We start from the raw sequence: 16,344 nt of genomic DNA, 5'->3' as shown, positions 1-16,344 counted from the left end.
TCTGTGTTGCCATGAGGCAGCAGTCAGACACACATGTTCCATTCTTTGTTACCTGTTCTGAAACCAACCCTTCCTACACTGCAATCCGCATCTGTGCTTGGTTTCAAAATGAGTTGCAATGGCCACATCAAACCCATAGACAATTAATGACTAAGGGGGTTTATTAGGAAAGGTAATAGGTTACCACAGGTCAGGATTGGCAAACAGTAAGGATCCAATTACTAGTATACAGCAACACTGCTCCCCAGCCAGTGCCAAGTCTCTTTCTGAGCCTCAGTCTCTCAATCAGAGGTCCTTTAGCCTTATGCTCCACAGGCTAGGACGCCAGCCAAATTGTCGATCTGTCTCATAATTCCATAGTCTTGGGCCAGATGAGGAGATGGTACCACATAGTCTCAGAGCAGCTCCTCTGAACCTTTGCGATACAGTCTCAGGTGCATCTGCTTTGCGTGGCCTCTGTGACTTTGGACAGAGGTCTTGGACATACTCTACCAACTGGTCCTGGGATATTTCTGAGTGTCCCACAGAATATCTGAGGGTCTCTTATATGCTGAGCAGTGGCTTTGAGGAAGGTGTGGTTTGTGTTTTAGCTAATCATATATCAAGGAAAAAGAAAAATGGAGTCTTAAATCCAACCCTCCAGTATAAACAGATGCTCCCAACAGAGTAAAGAATGTGGCTTGGTTCACACTCTGTACTGCAGTCAGGTCTTAATCCCATCTTAATCCTGTCCATTAGCATAGGAGAAAACATCCTCCAAAATGGGACAACAGCTGCAGCATATTGATCCTAGATTTATAATATAGCACATAAGGAAGTATGGCTAGGAGGCCCATGTTACTTGGCTATAACTCAGTTTCCCTTTGATTCTTCAGGAAAATTATTCTGAAAGATATCCCATCAGGCTCCAGTGCAGCCACTCTCCCTTCACTGTGTGGAATCACTTTCTACATAAGCATTATTGTTGTTAGGTGCCATCGAGCGGTTTCTGACTCGCAGCAACCCTATTTCGCTTTTGCTGCCTTCTACTTTATGATCATGACTTCCTTTCCAGGGACCAGTCTCTCCTGATGATTGGTCCAAAGTATATTAAATGTGTCTCACCATCCTCACTTCTAAGGAGAATTCTGGCTTTTAATCTACCAAGATATATTGGTTTGTTCCTTTGGCAGTGCACAGAATCTTCAATATTCTGTGCTAACACCATGATTCAAACGTATGAATTCTTCTACCCTCTGCTTTAAATATTGTCCAGATTTCAAATACATAGGAGGTGAACAAAAATATCAGTACCTGGACCAGGTGCACCTTTCGCCTCAATATGGTATCTTTCCTCTTCCATACTTTAAAGAGGCTTTAGTGCAGCAAACTTTCTCAATGCAACACACTAGCTGTGTTTTCACTGCTGCTCCTATGAGCAGTGATGGTAGATCCAAGTTAAATGAAATTCTTGAAAGCTCCAACCTTTTCTCCATTTATCGCAATGTTGTCTTTACATTGTCTCCACACGAAAGGCTTGGTATTCACCAGCCCTTGATCTTGACCACCAAGTGCTTCAAGCCCTCTTTGTTTTTAGCAAGCAAGGCTGTGTCACCTGCATAGTGCAGGTGGTTAAATGCTTTCTTTTTCATATACTCCATCTTCTCTCATGACTTGCTCAGCACACAGATTGACGAAGTAGGGTGATAACATACGACACTTATGCACATATTTCCTAAATTTAAACCATGGAGTATTCCATTTCTCCTTTATTAATGTATATGTGAAGCTGTTACTTTCCCATTTTAATGGTGTTCCATCAGCAAACGGAAGTCTCAACAGCTTTACCACATCCTTGTCATCCTGGTAGACTCTACTTTGAGAAAGCACCTTCTTTAGCTGCATTTTGTGTGCTTTCTTAACTGAGGGACTCATCTCCCTGCAGCATCTGACAAATTTTGGCAGCTATTAATTAAGTTTTCAGTGCTGATCACTCATAAATAGGCAGCCTTGGCACCATATGACAGTGTTCTACGTTATTCAAAGGTTCTCAGTGATCAATTTCTCAAAAGTGGACAGGTTATTTCTTGTCATCTGTTCTTAGACTGAAGTTACTCTAGAACTGTTTACCTTGGGTTACGATGCTAGCATATGAAACACTAATGGTGTACTTCCTGAATCACAGCACCGAAAAGGCCATCACTGTACAAAAAACTGATAGATAAGCCCTGGTCCTCAATAAATGAGCTAATTGCAATTAAAAAATTAAATTTTCTTTTGATACTGCTTTCAAGGAAGCCTTGTTTGGCCACGTGTTTTACTAGAAAACTCATATCCACAATGAGATTTTGGCAATGTGTCATGTAACAGGTGGCAACAATGTTCCACATGCTGGTAATAAAGTAAAATGAAGGCAATGATGCTTCACCTGCAACAGTGTCACTTTAGTCTGTGGTAAATGAATAAGTTCAACAGTTGTTATAAGTGATATAGACATTGTTAGCCTTTGTTAATTTCTCAAAATCCCTAATGGAAAAAAAATTTTTTTTCAGGAAAGGATTAGGTCAGTCAATTTTCCATAAAATAACAAAGTTGTATTACTTGAATATGCTGATAAGAACATAAGAACAACTCTTGATGCTCAATTATAATATATGCATGTCAGCAGTTAGGTATCAGATATAAACCTGATGACATTGAAGAGCTCTGTTATCTAGGTAACATGTTCAGGATCCCAGTACCCTGAAGCATGCTGGAGTCCCCACTGTCACAGGGGCAAATGGGTTTCCCCTAAGACCACTTAAGAGGCATCATCAGAACAGAACAAAAAAAATCTTATCACAGTGAATGAGGGGGGAGTGTGGAGTGGAGAACCAAAGCCCATTTGTCTGCCACTGGAGATTCCCTTACGGAAGAGTATCGGGGAGAAGATGAGCCAGTCAGGGTGCGATGTAGCAACGATGAAACATACAACTTTCCTTTAGTTCCTAAATGCTTCCCCCCCCCACCCCCCACCTCACCCCACACACTATCATGATCCCAATTCTACCTTGCAAGTCTGGCTAGACCAGAGGGTGTACACTGGTGCAGCTAGGAGGTGGAAACACAGGGAATCCAGGGCGGATGATCCCTTCAGGGCCAGTGGTAGGAATGGCGATACTGGGAGGGTAGAGAGAGGGTGGATTGGAAAAGGGAACCAATTACAAGGATCTACATGTGACCTCCTCCCTGGGGGACAGACAACAGAAAAGTGGGTGAAGGAGACATTGGACAGGGAAACATATGACAAAATAATAATTTATATATTATCAGGGGTTCATGAGGAAGGGGAAGTGGGGAGGAAGGGGAAAAATGAGGACCTGATGCCAGGGGCTTAAGTAGAGAGCAAATATTTTGAGAATGGTGAGGGCAATGAATGTACAGATGTGCTTTACACAATTGATATATGTATGGATTGTGATAAGAGTTTTATGACCTCCTAATAAAATGATTTTTTAAAAAGGAGAAATATGCTTGGAATTTGAAGACACTGCAGTAGTTCCTAAGCATTAGACTATTACCGCAAAGTCGGCAGTTCAATGCCACCAACACAGAGCTTTCCTCTTCTTCTGTAAGGAGCTGCAGTCTCGGAACATCACAGGGTGATTCTCCCCTGCCCGGTACTAGATGGCAGTGAGAGTTTCTGATGTTTTATTTAGAAAAATACTTTCTCATACAATCACTGGCAGTTTAGGAGGATTCCAGTTGTTGTTTTTTAAAAGCAAGAAAAAATACCATAGAAGATCAGACCATATGATCCAATAGATATTGCTAGAGATATTCACTGTAGATAAGAATTCTGTGTAGAATTTCTGGTAAATTTCAACAAGAAAATGCCATAGCACATCAACCAAAACGTTTCCGGAGCAAGGTTTTTATGAAGCACAAAGCTACCATTCCTTGGAAAAATAAAAGTTCTTGCTCCGCTACAAAGCTATCGGCGCCATGAGTTGATTATTTGATGAAAGTGCTTCACACTGTTCTGGGCGTTTTAGGTACATTCAGATGTTCAAATGAATTCATTGTAGGGTGAAAATAGTTCAGTTTTCCTTGGCAAACTAATCCTACCTGTAAACCTCACATCTATAACTTTATTCAGATTCTTTTTCCTTGCACTCAATCTAAACGAATTATTTAGAGTGTGCAACAATTGTCTTTTCATATAAAAATCCCTACTAAGAAAAAAATTTTTTTAAATGTCATGACTTAGAGAAATTTCTTACTTAGAACATTAAAACAACCACAAGAAACAAGAGCATTAATTTAATGGAACAGTAATTACAATTTTAAAGGGTTAAAGTTCTCTATTATGAAGACAAGACCCTCTCAATCTCTATTTATTCATCTTGTGGGCTACTATGAGGAGTTGTTTTGAGGATCAAATGAAGAAAAAGCAGCATAAATTAACTTTCATTGTGTGTCATGCGTTTTTATCAATGTATATTAACTCTTGTGACACGCAAGAGCCCAGTGGTATAGTGGGGTATAAGCTAGGTCGCTACCCGCAAGGTCAGCAGTTTAAATCCTTCAGCAGATTCAAGAGAAGAAGGTAAGGCGTTCTGCTCCAGCAAAGTTTTCTAAACCCAAACTCCATGCTCTCCAGTCCAGTCTGACGCACAGTGACTCCATAGAAAAGAACACAACTGCCCCCTTTGCGTTTTCAGGCTGGAGGGCTTCATGTGGTCAAAAACTCTGTTGTTTTTTCCCCCAAGAGTGGCTGGTAGTTTCAGATTTCAGACCTTCTGGTTAGAAAATCAGCGCACAACCCAACTCACAAACGGGGCTATCTCTGAAAAGAGTCATAGCCTTCTCAATCCGAAGGGGCAGTTCTGTCCTGACGATGTGGTCCTTACAACAAACGACTTGGTGGTGGCGGGTTTTGGTGTGTTTCTTTGTCTGTGTTGAAAGGAGCTATGCTGGCATAAAGGCTAAACTTTCTCCTACTTGTTTCGGTGTTAGTTGGTTGGCAGTCAAAACCCACTCAGTTTCTCCAAGACAGAAAGGCCTGGAAATCCCCTCCCATAAGTATTACAGCCTAGTTAAGCAATGTGTGCACACTACTCTGACGTATGGGAATGTTAAGAGTTGGAATCATCTCAAGACACCTAACAACCACCATAATATCTTCATTTTCACATCACATGTGCTACTGTGCAACAGCAAATTCATAAGGAGGAGAATTATGGTTCTATCAATCAATCTATCAATCTATCTATCATCTATCCATCTATCTATCTATCTATCTATCTATCTATCTATCTATCTATCTAATCTATCATCATCTCCTGCGCATTTTGTAATCAGCTCATTACTCAAGTTGGAAAAAATGCTAATTCATGATTTATTCACTTAACTAATTACTTATCCTTCCATTTTTGCAAGATACATAGATTAGCTGTTTTCTGTGGCAAGGCCATTAGATAAGAGGAAGGACAGCACACCACTAGCGACTCTCCAAGAGGCAATATTGTACCCCTTTAACTCAAAATCATGTAACTAAATTAACTAAGTGTCATTGTTTCACTAATCTAATTGAATGACTGCTTTTATAATCAGATCCACAGTGAAATGAATGTTATGTAAAGTAAGGGATACATCTTTTTTAAAACCATATTTTCCTATTCTGTCAAAATGTTTCTAGATGAATTTCTCTCTAAATCAACATTCGTACAATACTGAAAGCTGTTTAGACATATGCTACACAAAAGAGATGACTCTCCTCTTTCTCTCTCCTCCTTTCTGTCTTTCTAGCTTTCCTTTGAGTTATTAGAATTCAGAGCATCTCGTGCTGTTCTATGTAATTTAAAGGAAAGATCTAAATTCCTCTTATTTTACATGAAAAACCCGAAGTGAAGCTCTCATTTCGTATAAACACTTGATACCGTTACTACCGATGAACGGGCAATGCCTGCGAGTGGAGTGCGGAGACACTTGACTGTGGCCTGTGGCAACCAGGGAGACGTCCAGGAAGAGCATTATGGGGAAGTACTGTCCACTGATTTGTTGTCAAGTGCATTGATGCGAGGTCCCAAATGACTCAGACACTGCTTGCTTCAATGACAAGACCAACAACATGCTCATTTCATATCACCAGGGGGCTTTAGTATGTAAACTATATTCCTCTTCTGTCAGCTGCTCAGGAACCTGGAAAGAGAAATCAACATTTCAATTTCAGTTGTTCAACACTCATTGCATATTGTTTATGTAGCATGCTGACCAGTGTACATTTGGTGAGGAGGAAAAATGTAATTTGTCCAGCTTAAGATAGTATTTCATATATGATGGACTTTTCTTAGAACATTAAAAAGTTGTGCCTTGGAATTTTTCTCTGTGATTACACATTGTATTTTGAGAAATTATTCAAATGACATTAAAACGTGTTCTCCCAACACATTTTTAAAATTATGATGATCTCACTTCTTGTGGTACTTATACAATCTGTTGTCACTTTGAGATGCAAGAGTGAAGGGGTGGAGATTAGATTGTCAGTCAGGTCTCAGCTGGATGACTTCATTTGGAGGTGCTAAGGAAATGAATAGCTCTCTGGGGGCGGGACATACACTCACTCCCTGACAGACATGCCTGAGAAAGAGCCTGATGGAGCTACGCTGAGGCAGCCAGAGCCCAGGGAGCTGGAGGAGACACATGGAGACACATGGTATCTCAGTGCTGAGATACTTTTACTGCCACTGGATCCATAAGACTTTCTGCCCACTGGCCTGTGATCCTCCTGTATTTGGTGTCATTTTATGTTTTTTGTGAGTCTGAAAAGGACTTTATGGATTGGTACAGGACATATGGGCTAATATGGGACTTATGGACTTAATCTGGACTGGGCTGGGATATTTTCTCAATATTCAATTGCCCTTATATATAAAGCTTTTTCTTATACACATCTGAGTGTCTCTATGAATTTGTTTCTCTAGTCTACCCCGACTAACACACTTCTGACGTCAAACTCCTCAGAAATTTTGAAGAGTATCTGAAAGTAAACTTGGGTGGCCTACTGTGTTGGCCCTCAGGAGAAAGATGAAACTTTATACTCGTAAAGATTTGCAGCCTCAGATATCTACAAGGTTAGTTCTAACTTGTCCTATAGGATCACTATGAGTTGTAATCAATTCAATGAGAGTGAGTTTGGTTTTTGGTTCTTAAGATAATATTGAAATAAATGTTTATAGTGTATTCAAAGAATCTAACACTCGTTTTCTTTTCATATGTTGGTATGTTTCTATAAGATCTCCTATTTGTCACTGACTATCAATTTCTTGTCATTGTATTTTTTACGTAGGTACTAATTTAAATTTTTCTGGACTCTCTGTAGCTGTGTTAGGTTGAGTTATCTAGAGGAGCAAAGTCAGGTGGATGGCTGTGAGTCTGTCTCAGGCAGGAAGCTACAGAGGCTTTGGTTTGGGCCTGTCATTTTCTGAGAGGCAGATGGGAGCAAGATGGTGACCAAGGAGCACACCCAGGAGCGACCCTGCAGAGAAGTTGCTCAGGTTTCACAAGGGCGCCTTGGTAAAGAACCCTTAGCCAGCTCAGGACTGCATCTGCCTGCAGGGACAAACTGAATGGGCTTGTGAATAGCCCTGTCAGTGGACACTGGCATGGTAACCTTAAAGAGATGCTAGACACAGCAATGTGTCACTCAAGTTAGAGACCATGGAGAGGATTCTGGTTAAGATTGCCCTTGGAAAGAATGCCTAAGACCTGCTCTCTCCTGTGCTAACGAGCACCATGACCTGTAAGAACATAAAGGGGAAGAAGTTTGTCTATGTGTGTCTGTTGCGCTACTTTGTGGAGCAACAAACTTGGCCCTGCTGTCCACTGTGTGTTAAAGGGCCCCAATCAGGTGTTTCAGGCCAGTGGCCTCTGTGTCCTCTCTAGCACCTGTGTGCTCATGATAGTGCTCATCCTGACGTTGTCCATCAAAAACACTGCCTTGGACATGCCACCCTAAGTCCTGAAAACTGTTGTCCATGCAATCCCTAAGCCACAGTTTAGACCCTGACCAGAAGGACCTGCTACTAGAAGCCATTGAGAAGCTGCTGGTGGACCAAAGCACACTGGTGGCCTGCAGCGTGGTAATAGTCTTCGAGGAGGTGTGCCCCAAGGGAATTGGTGTCATTCATAAGAACTACCAGAAGCATTGCGACCTGTTGGGCACTGTGGAGAAGTGGAGCCAGTTGGCATCATCAGCATGCTCACCCAGTTCCTGAACCCCACCCAGAATGAATCCTTGCTAGGAGAAACCTGAGCAAGCCTTCTAGGGCTCAGAGGAGGATGGGGCCAAGGATCTGGAACTTGAGGAGGCTGCACCCACAGCGCTGCCCATCAGCAAGCCCAATGTCATGGACCATGACCACCGGCTGCTGCTGCACAACATAAAGTCCCTGCTCTCCTTCCACCTGGCACCCAAGGTGAAGGTAGGCATCATAACCAAAACATTTGTGCACATACTGCGCAGCCACAGTGAGGTTTCAGAAGGTGGCCACTGTGTCCATCAAGCACCCGGAGATGTTTGAACCTTACCTGAAGAGCTTCTACATCAGACCCCTCCCAGATCAACATCCTGAAGCTGGAAGTGATTGACCAATGAGACCACTATCCCTCTTGTCCTCCAGGAATTCCAGACCCACATATACAGCATGGACAAAGATTTTGTGACGGCCATGATCCTGGCCTTTGAACGGTGTACAATTAACATTGGTTGAGTCAGTAACACCTGTCTCAGTGGGTTTGTGCAGCTGCTGTCCAACCGCAATGCCTGTGGTTGCAGAATCAGAGGTCATCCTTAGAAGCAGACAGTACCAAGCAGGAAATCTTCAAACCATTGGCCAAATTCACAAACAGCATCCAGGAGCTGATGGCCCAAGCCAGCATCCTGTGGCTTACCATGTGAGTCTGTCCCCAGGATTGTACAAGACGTCCTGAGAAAAAAATGGCCAAGTCCTTCACAGCAGAGAAGGATATTGTCAATCAGCAGGTCATAAACTTGGCAGCCAAGGTCTAGCTAACTAACTCTAAGCAGACTGCTATCACTTCCAGTTGTGCTCCCTGCCCCACCTGCTCAATGCCAAGGCCACAGACCACTGCTAACTGCCAGACTGGCCAGAGGAAGACTTGGATCCATCTGTGTGCATCATGGAGGTTCCTGAATGGGCCGGGTGCTCAGAGCTGGAGACGAGAAAGGAAGAGAAGCCCTCCTACTCTGGTTGGAGGGGGAGTCAGGACCTACGGATTCAGAGTCAGTGCCCAGGGTCGGAGAGTGAGTCGGTTACTTAGAGCAGCAGAGTGAGCAGCCCTGGGGAGGCCGACAGTGAATCTGATGATGAAGATGAGGATGAGGACACAGGGAGGAGCACTGACAGGGAGCAGAGTGAGGAGGAAGCTCAGAGGAAGATGACAAGGAAGAATAGGTGCCAGAAGAACACAGAGATGGCTTGTCCTCAGAAGAGGGCAGCTCTTCACTCTCTGAGGGACATGAGTCTGAGGTGGAGCCAGTAGAACCTGCCTGTTGGAGGAGTTAAAACTTCCACACAGTTGAAGTGGCCCTGCAGCCAAGGAGTGCTCCCCACTTGATACAGAGCATTTCACCCCTCCCCCTGTCCAGGCTGCAACGCTCCCTATAATTGTGTCCTCCAGGCTGGCTGCTGGCCTGATGCTCACGGACTCCTCGCTGTTGGTTTTACTCTGAAAACCCCACCAACACCGGCATGTGGGTGCCCCAACCTGGCTGTTGGCATCAGCATCCAAGACTTTCCAGAAATCAGTGTGGAAAGACCTTGGGCAGGGTGCAAGAGGGGGCTTTTGTGGTTGTTGATGCCCATCCCATGCAAGACCTGGGGCTGGAGTGGCAGTAGGGTGGGGACAGAGACTGTTTCTAACATGATTCATAACCTGGTAGGCAAAATTAGACTAGGAACCACGCAACCCCATATCAGGGTCGAAAGTGCTTAGGGGGAAGATAGGGGTCTTGATTTTTCCAGGACTGGCCTGAAACCCAGCTGATGGCACTTGCATTCATGAGGGAAGATGTTATAAGGGCTGTAAGAGCCCCAGTAACAAGATTTATTAAAAAGAAAAAAAAGTACTATCATGAAAACCCACAGGGATAGTTCTACCCCGTCTTAAGGAGTGGTTATGGGTCAGAATTGACTCAAAAGCACTGAGTTTGTTTTCGTTTTAAAAGGGCATCAGGGTGCCTGCTGAGCCATGCTATTTTTAGGACTATAGTGGAGGGTCCTTTCTTGTCTCTTCCTAGTATTTGGGGGTTGTTAGCAATGTTGATATTCTTGGTTTATAGAAATAGTACTCCAATCTCTACATCTATCATAACATGATAATCTCCTTATCTATAACTATGTTCAAATCTTCCTTTTCCTATGCCAATCATTGTACTGGGATTCACCCTAACTTGGCTGGATGCATTTTAACTTGATTGCATCTGCAAAGGCTATCTCCAGACAAGGTCTTAGTTTTCAAGCTGATGGCACACAGGACATCACTCAACCCCGTACTTACAGGATGATGTGTTTGACAGGTTTGATGTAAAACTAATACAGGCTAAGAATTGACTGCAAATTCAAAGAAAGAGAGAAAGGAAAACATGAAGGTCAGTAAACTAGAACTTCCGGAAGGACTTATTTGGTCAAGGTCACCATATGATATTGAAGGGACAGTCTACGTATATTTTTGAGACATATCTAAAAAAGCTTTCTGACAGTGATCAAGTATATGAGTTTCAGAGAAGGCACAGAATGTATTCAAAAAAAGAAAAAAAACCAATTTAAGTATTTTCTGGCTAGAATTTCTGTGAACCTGTCTGTACATATCACTGAATAGTAAGTTATTGCTCAATGGATTGATTTCTCCAAGTAGAGGAAAATATTTGCACATTCATTTCTTCTAATTTTAGCCCTAATTATAACTCTTTTTCACGTATGGAATGACTTTTATCTATGAAGCAATTGTAAATAATTGGTAATAAAAAATAGGAAGAGGAACTTTGGAATCTATTACATGACTCACTAATATTTCCATTTCTAATTTGTTTCAAAGTTGTACATTTCATTTTTGGCTTCAAAGCAAAAAATATTGACCTCTGTCTAATAGCAGTTATTTTGTATTATGGTTTCTCTTTTTTATGTCATCTAAACACTTTTGTAAAATTTTAGATAAGACCATGACTATCCAAATCTGCTTTCTTCAGTAGACACTCAAGAAATGAATAAATAAGGAATGAATAATTACATGTTCCTGATAAAGGCACTGAGGCTCCAGATCGGTCATTTTAAAATTAGGGTCTGCTGGTCTCTGGAGACTTTTGCATAGCATGATGTTCTAAGTGCGTTGTTTAGGTCTGTTGGCAGAGAGTTGTAGATTTATCTCAATGCTGGAAGGACTGGAGAGGGTTCCCTGCACTTGCTTCCCCTATGAGCAACAGCTTACATTAGTATAGTGCATAATTTTTCAAAGTGATTAAGCCAATGCTAATACTTATTAAAATCAAAATGATTATTTATTCATTTTCCTTACTTCTACCAAATATCCCTTTTCGGCTCCAGATTCTCATCTAGGTAGGGCACCATATTAAATTTAGTTGTCTTGTGTCTCCTTGGCTATGAGTAAGTTTGATGACCTTGAGAGTTTTGAGGAGTGCTGGTCAGTCATATATCTCATAAAATGTCCCTCTGTTGGTATTGTCTGATGTTTTTACTCAGGGTTAGAATGGGATTATTTCCCCCTGAGAGAAAGCCTTAAGAAAGGTACATTGACATTCTCATCAAATCTGCTATGTGATAGCAATATGACTTATTGTTGTTGATGTTGACCTTGATCATCAGATGAGACACTGTTTGTCAGATTTCACTACTTTAAAGTTATTCTTTCCCCCTTGTTTTCACCTTATATTAATTGGAAGAAAGTCACTATTCACAGACCATTAAAGAATGGGAAGTTATATTTCACCTTCTTGAGAGCAGAGTAGTTACATAAATTATTTGGAATATTTCTGGATGGGAGCCATATCGATATCCAATAATATATTAACAATATGCCTCAAGGATATTTATTTTACACTTTAAGCTACAACTCAATAGCACTTTTTTTGTAGGTCAAATTGTTATGATTTGACTGCGGAGAACTCTTGCATTGGTTCTTGTGTTCCTTTTGCATAGTCCCAGCAATGTCTGACATGTGCCACTCTTTATTTCTTGGCACAGCAAGATGCTTCGGGCCCATCTAGTGTAGTCACTTCCCTAGATCGACAGTGATTAATCTAGGGAACTTTAGTTTCGTCTAATGGAGACTGGTTACGGATACCAAGATCAGAGTCATGGGTGCAGTCCTGGCTATTAGGGTGCCATTTCTTTTAGACTTTCTCAGATGAGAGATTGGAGAAATTTATATGATCCCAGGTAATATAACGGATTACTCTTTAGCTGCTCAAGTACAAGCCAGCAGTTTCCTGGGAAAGAGATGAGGTGTTCTAGTTCAGTAAAAAGTGAAACTCTCAGAAACCTGAAAGGGAAGTTCTGCTGTGTCCTATAGGATCGCTGTGAATCAGACTGGATGGCAGTGAGTTTGCTAGTGTTGGAGATGAGAGATAAAACAAATGTGTGCATACTAACCCTGTACAGTAATATTTTGATAAATATTTATGTATATAATCATCTTCATCAGTACTAAGTAAAACATGCGTTTATTTTATTTTTTTAAATCATTTTATTAGGGGCTTATACAACTCTTATCACAATCCATAAAGCACATTTGTTCATTCATTGCCCTCATCATTCTTAAAACATTTGCTCTCCACTTAAGCCCCTGGCATCAGGTCCTCATTTTTCCCTTCCTTCCCTGCTGGCCCCTCCATCATGAACTCTTGATAATTTATAAATTATTATTTTTTCATATCTTGCCCTGTCCAACGTCTCCCTTCACCCATTTTTCTGTTGTCCATCTCCCAGGGAGGAGGTAACATGTAGATCCTTATAATCAGTTCCCTCTTTCCAACCCACTTTGGCTCTACCCTCCCTATATCGCCACTCACACTACTGGTCATGAAGGGATCATCCACCTGGGATTCCCTGTGTTTGCAGTTCCTATCTGTACCAGTGTACATCCTCTGCTCTATCCAGACTTTCAAGGTAGAATTTGGATCATGATAGTGGCGGGGTGGGGGCGGGGGGGAGAGCATTTAGGAACTAGAGGAAAGTTGTATTTTTCATCGTTGCTACATCATACCTTGACTGGCTTGTCTCCTCCCCTAGACTCCTTTGCAAGGGGATCTCCAGTGGCAGACAAATGGGCTTTAGGTCTCCACTCTGCACTCCCCCCCTCATTTACTATGTTAAGATTTTTTTGTTGTTCTAATAATGCCTTATAACTGATCCCTTTGACACCTCGTGATCCCACAGGCTGGTGTGCTTCTTCCATGTGGGCTTTGTTGCTTCTGAGCTAGATGGCTGCTTGATTACCTTCAAGCCTTTAAGACCCCAGTCGCTATACCTTTTCACAGCCGGACACCATCAGCTTTCTTAACCACATTTGCTTATGCACCCATTTGTCTTCAGCAATCGTATCATGAAGGTGTGTACCCAATGATATGATTTTTTGTTCTTTGATACCTGATAACTGATCCCTTCGGCACCTCATAATCACACAGGCTGGTGTTGTCTTCCATGTGAACTTTGTTGCTTCTGAGCTAAATGGTCGCTTGTTTACCCTCAAGCTTTTAAGACCTGAGACATTATATCTTTTGATAGCTGGGCACCATCAGCTTTCTTCACCACATTTGCTTATTCACCCTCTTTGTCTTCAGCGGTTGTCTGGAAGGTGAGCATCATAGAACGCCAATTTAATAAAAGAAAGTATTCTTAAATTGAGGGAGTACTTGAGTGGAGACCCAATGTCCTTCTGCTATCTTAATACTCAACCTATAAATATATGCACATAGATCTATTTCCCCAGCCTCATATATAAATATATTTGCATATGTGTGCATGTCTTTATCTAGATCTATATAAATTCCCTTTGCCTCCCAGGTCTTTTCTCTATTTCCCTTGACTCTCCTCCTGTCCCACTATCATGCTCAGTCCCCACCTGGATTTCAGCAATTCCTCTTGGTTACATTATCCTTGATCATGCCCTACCAGGCCTCCCACACCTACCTCACCACCAATTTGGGTCATTTGTTGTTCCCTTGTCCCTAGACAGCACTTCCTTTCCCCTCACCTCCCCCTATCTCATGTCTCCTCAGAACTGATTATATCGATATCTGATTTAATCCATTATCAGAAGGATTATTGTTACTTTCTCTGTTACCCTTACTTATATATAACTTGCCACTGAAACAATGAAAACCTGTCTCCCATCATTCATCACACATTTACTGTTGTTCAATAGCAATATGTATGAATGCCAATATCAAAATTGTTCATTCATATTACCTTTAGATAAAATTTTATCAACTATAATCGAGAGGTTGTGCACATTTCATTTATCTTTAATCTTATTAACTCTTCTCATTTTTAAGGTAACTTGGATAAAATCATTTCCTTCCATTTCTGTTAGTGAAGTTGTTTGCTACATTTACAACACAGTTCTTTCATCATGATTCACCATTCTTTCATCATGAGCTGTAAACAATTTCGAGATACTTGAAAAATATATAGTGTCATATATCACCATTCTAGTTCTATATCGAATATTTTTACCAAGCTAAACACCTCCTGTGCTTCCCCTATTTACCCTTGTCCCTAAAACTCTAGATACATCAAGCTGTCTATTATCTTAATTGATTTGGATTTCCATAGTGTCATATAATTCTACTCAAACTGTGTGTAACCTTTGTATTCTGGCTTCTTTCACTTAATAGATGTATTTAAATTATCCATGTCTTTTTGTGATAGCTCATTTCTTTTCATCACGGAATAATTATCTATTGTATAAATATATCAAATATCAGTTATCAACTCACCTATTGAAGTAAATATTGATTGCTTGCAGATTGATGATTATAGATGGAGTTGCTATAAACTTCCACATTGCAGATGTATGTGTGAATTTTACTTTTCAAATCTATTGGATCAGCATCTAGGAATGGGATTGTTGCATCCTATGTTAAACCATACTTATCTTTGCAAAACTGTGCCTAAAATCTGACTGAACATTTTGCCATCAAGTGAATTTCAACTCATAGCAACTCTCTTCAGAAAAAAAAAGTAGAATTGTTTCATAATTTTCCAAGGCTGTAATATTTATTAATGCAAACTGCTCTTTATTTCTCCTAGGGAAACTATGTTCGGTTCTAATGGTCAACATTTCAGTTAGCTGTCAAGTTTGTGAGCACTGCACCAACAGGGGTTCTAAGGTCATCTTAAGTTCCTGGACCATTTTGCATTCTCACCAATGAACGAAAATTACTGTTATTCTACAGCCTCAGCAGAAAACCAATAATTGGTAGTTCAGATTAGTTTTAATTTAGTTTAATTATTCTAGTATGCATGTATGGGTTTTGGGTTGTTGCTTTAATCTGTCATTCCCTACTGGAATTACAGCATCTTTTCATATGTTTATTTGAAATATTTAATAAAGCATCTTTCAGAATTTAGTCCATAATTTAATATAACTTTTTTATTTTTTAATATATCTTAAATATTCTCTTAAACATTTTGATATAACTTTATCATATATACTTTGCAAAAGTGTCTTCTGGTGTATGAGTTATCTTTAAATTTTATTAATGGTGTCTATTACAAAGTAGAAGTTCTTATTTCCAACAAAGTTCAAATTAACAATTATTATTATTTTTTTGCTTTTATCGTATGCAAAACCTATTACCACACTAAAATAAAATATATTTTCTAATATATTTTATTCTGAAGATTTTATAGCTTTATGTTTTATGTTTAGGTATGTTATAATTGTTGAAGATTTTGGTTTTATGTTGATGAAAATGTTTGTCTGCAGTTTCTTTGTTTGTTATATCTTAATTTGATTTTTATATTAGTATAATTCTGGTCTCATGGAATGAATTAGCAAGCGTCCCCTCTACTTTCATTTTCTTGAAAAAAAATTGTGAAGCATTAATTCTATTACTCCTTTAAATATTTTGTAGAAACAGTGAACTCACCTAAGCCTGGTGGCTTCTGTTTTGAAAGATTATTATTGTTCCAATCTACCTAATGAATAGAGGACTACATTAGTTACCTGATTTTCCTTATATAAATGTAATGATTTATAACTTTAAAAGCATTGTTCAAATTAATTTGAGTTATCAAATACATGGATATAGAGTTGTTTATAATATCCTTCATCATCATC

General features: G+C 40.3%; 1 pseudogene; it reads left to right on the top strand.

Annotated features, from left to right (window-relative positions):
- Positions 1-9,715, top strand: part of LOC142428606 (AP-3 complex subunit beta-2 pseudogene) — a 43,242-nt pseudogene extending 33,527 nt beyond the window's left edge.
- The last annotated feature ends 6,629 nt before the right edge of the window (positions 9,716-16,344 follow it).

The sequence above is a fragment of the Tenrec ecaudatus genome, chromosome 16 (genome assembly GCF_050624435.1).
Source record: "Tenrec ecaudatus isolate mTenEca1 chromosome 16, mTenEca1.hap1, whole genome shotgun sequence".
NCBI lineage: Eukaryota > Metazoa > Chordata > Mammalia > Afrosoricida > Tenrecidae > Tenrec > Tenrec ecaudatus.
Note: the sequence above shows the minus strand (reverse complement) of the source record. Positions and strands in the feature narration are given on the sequence as shown.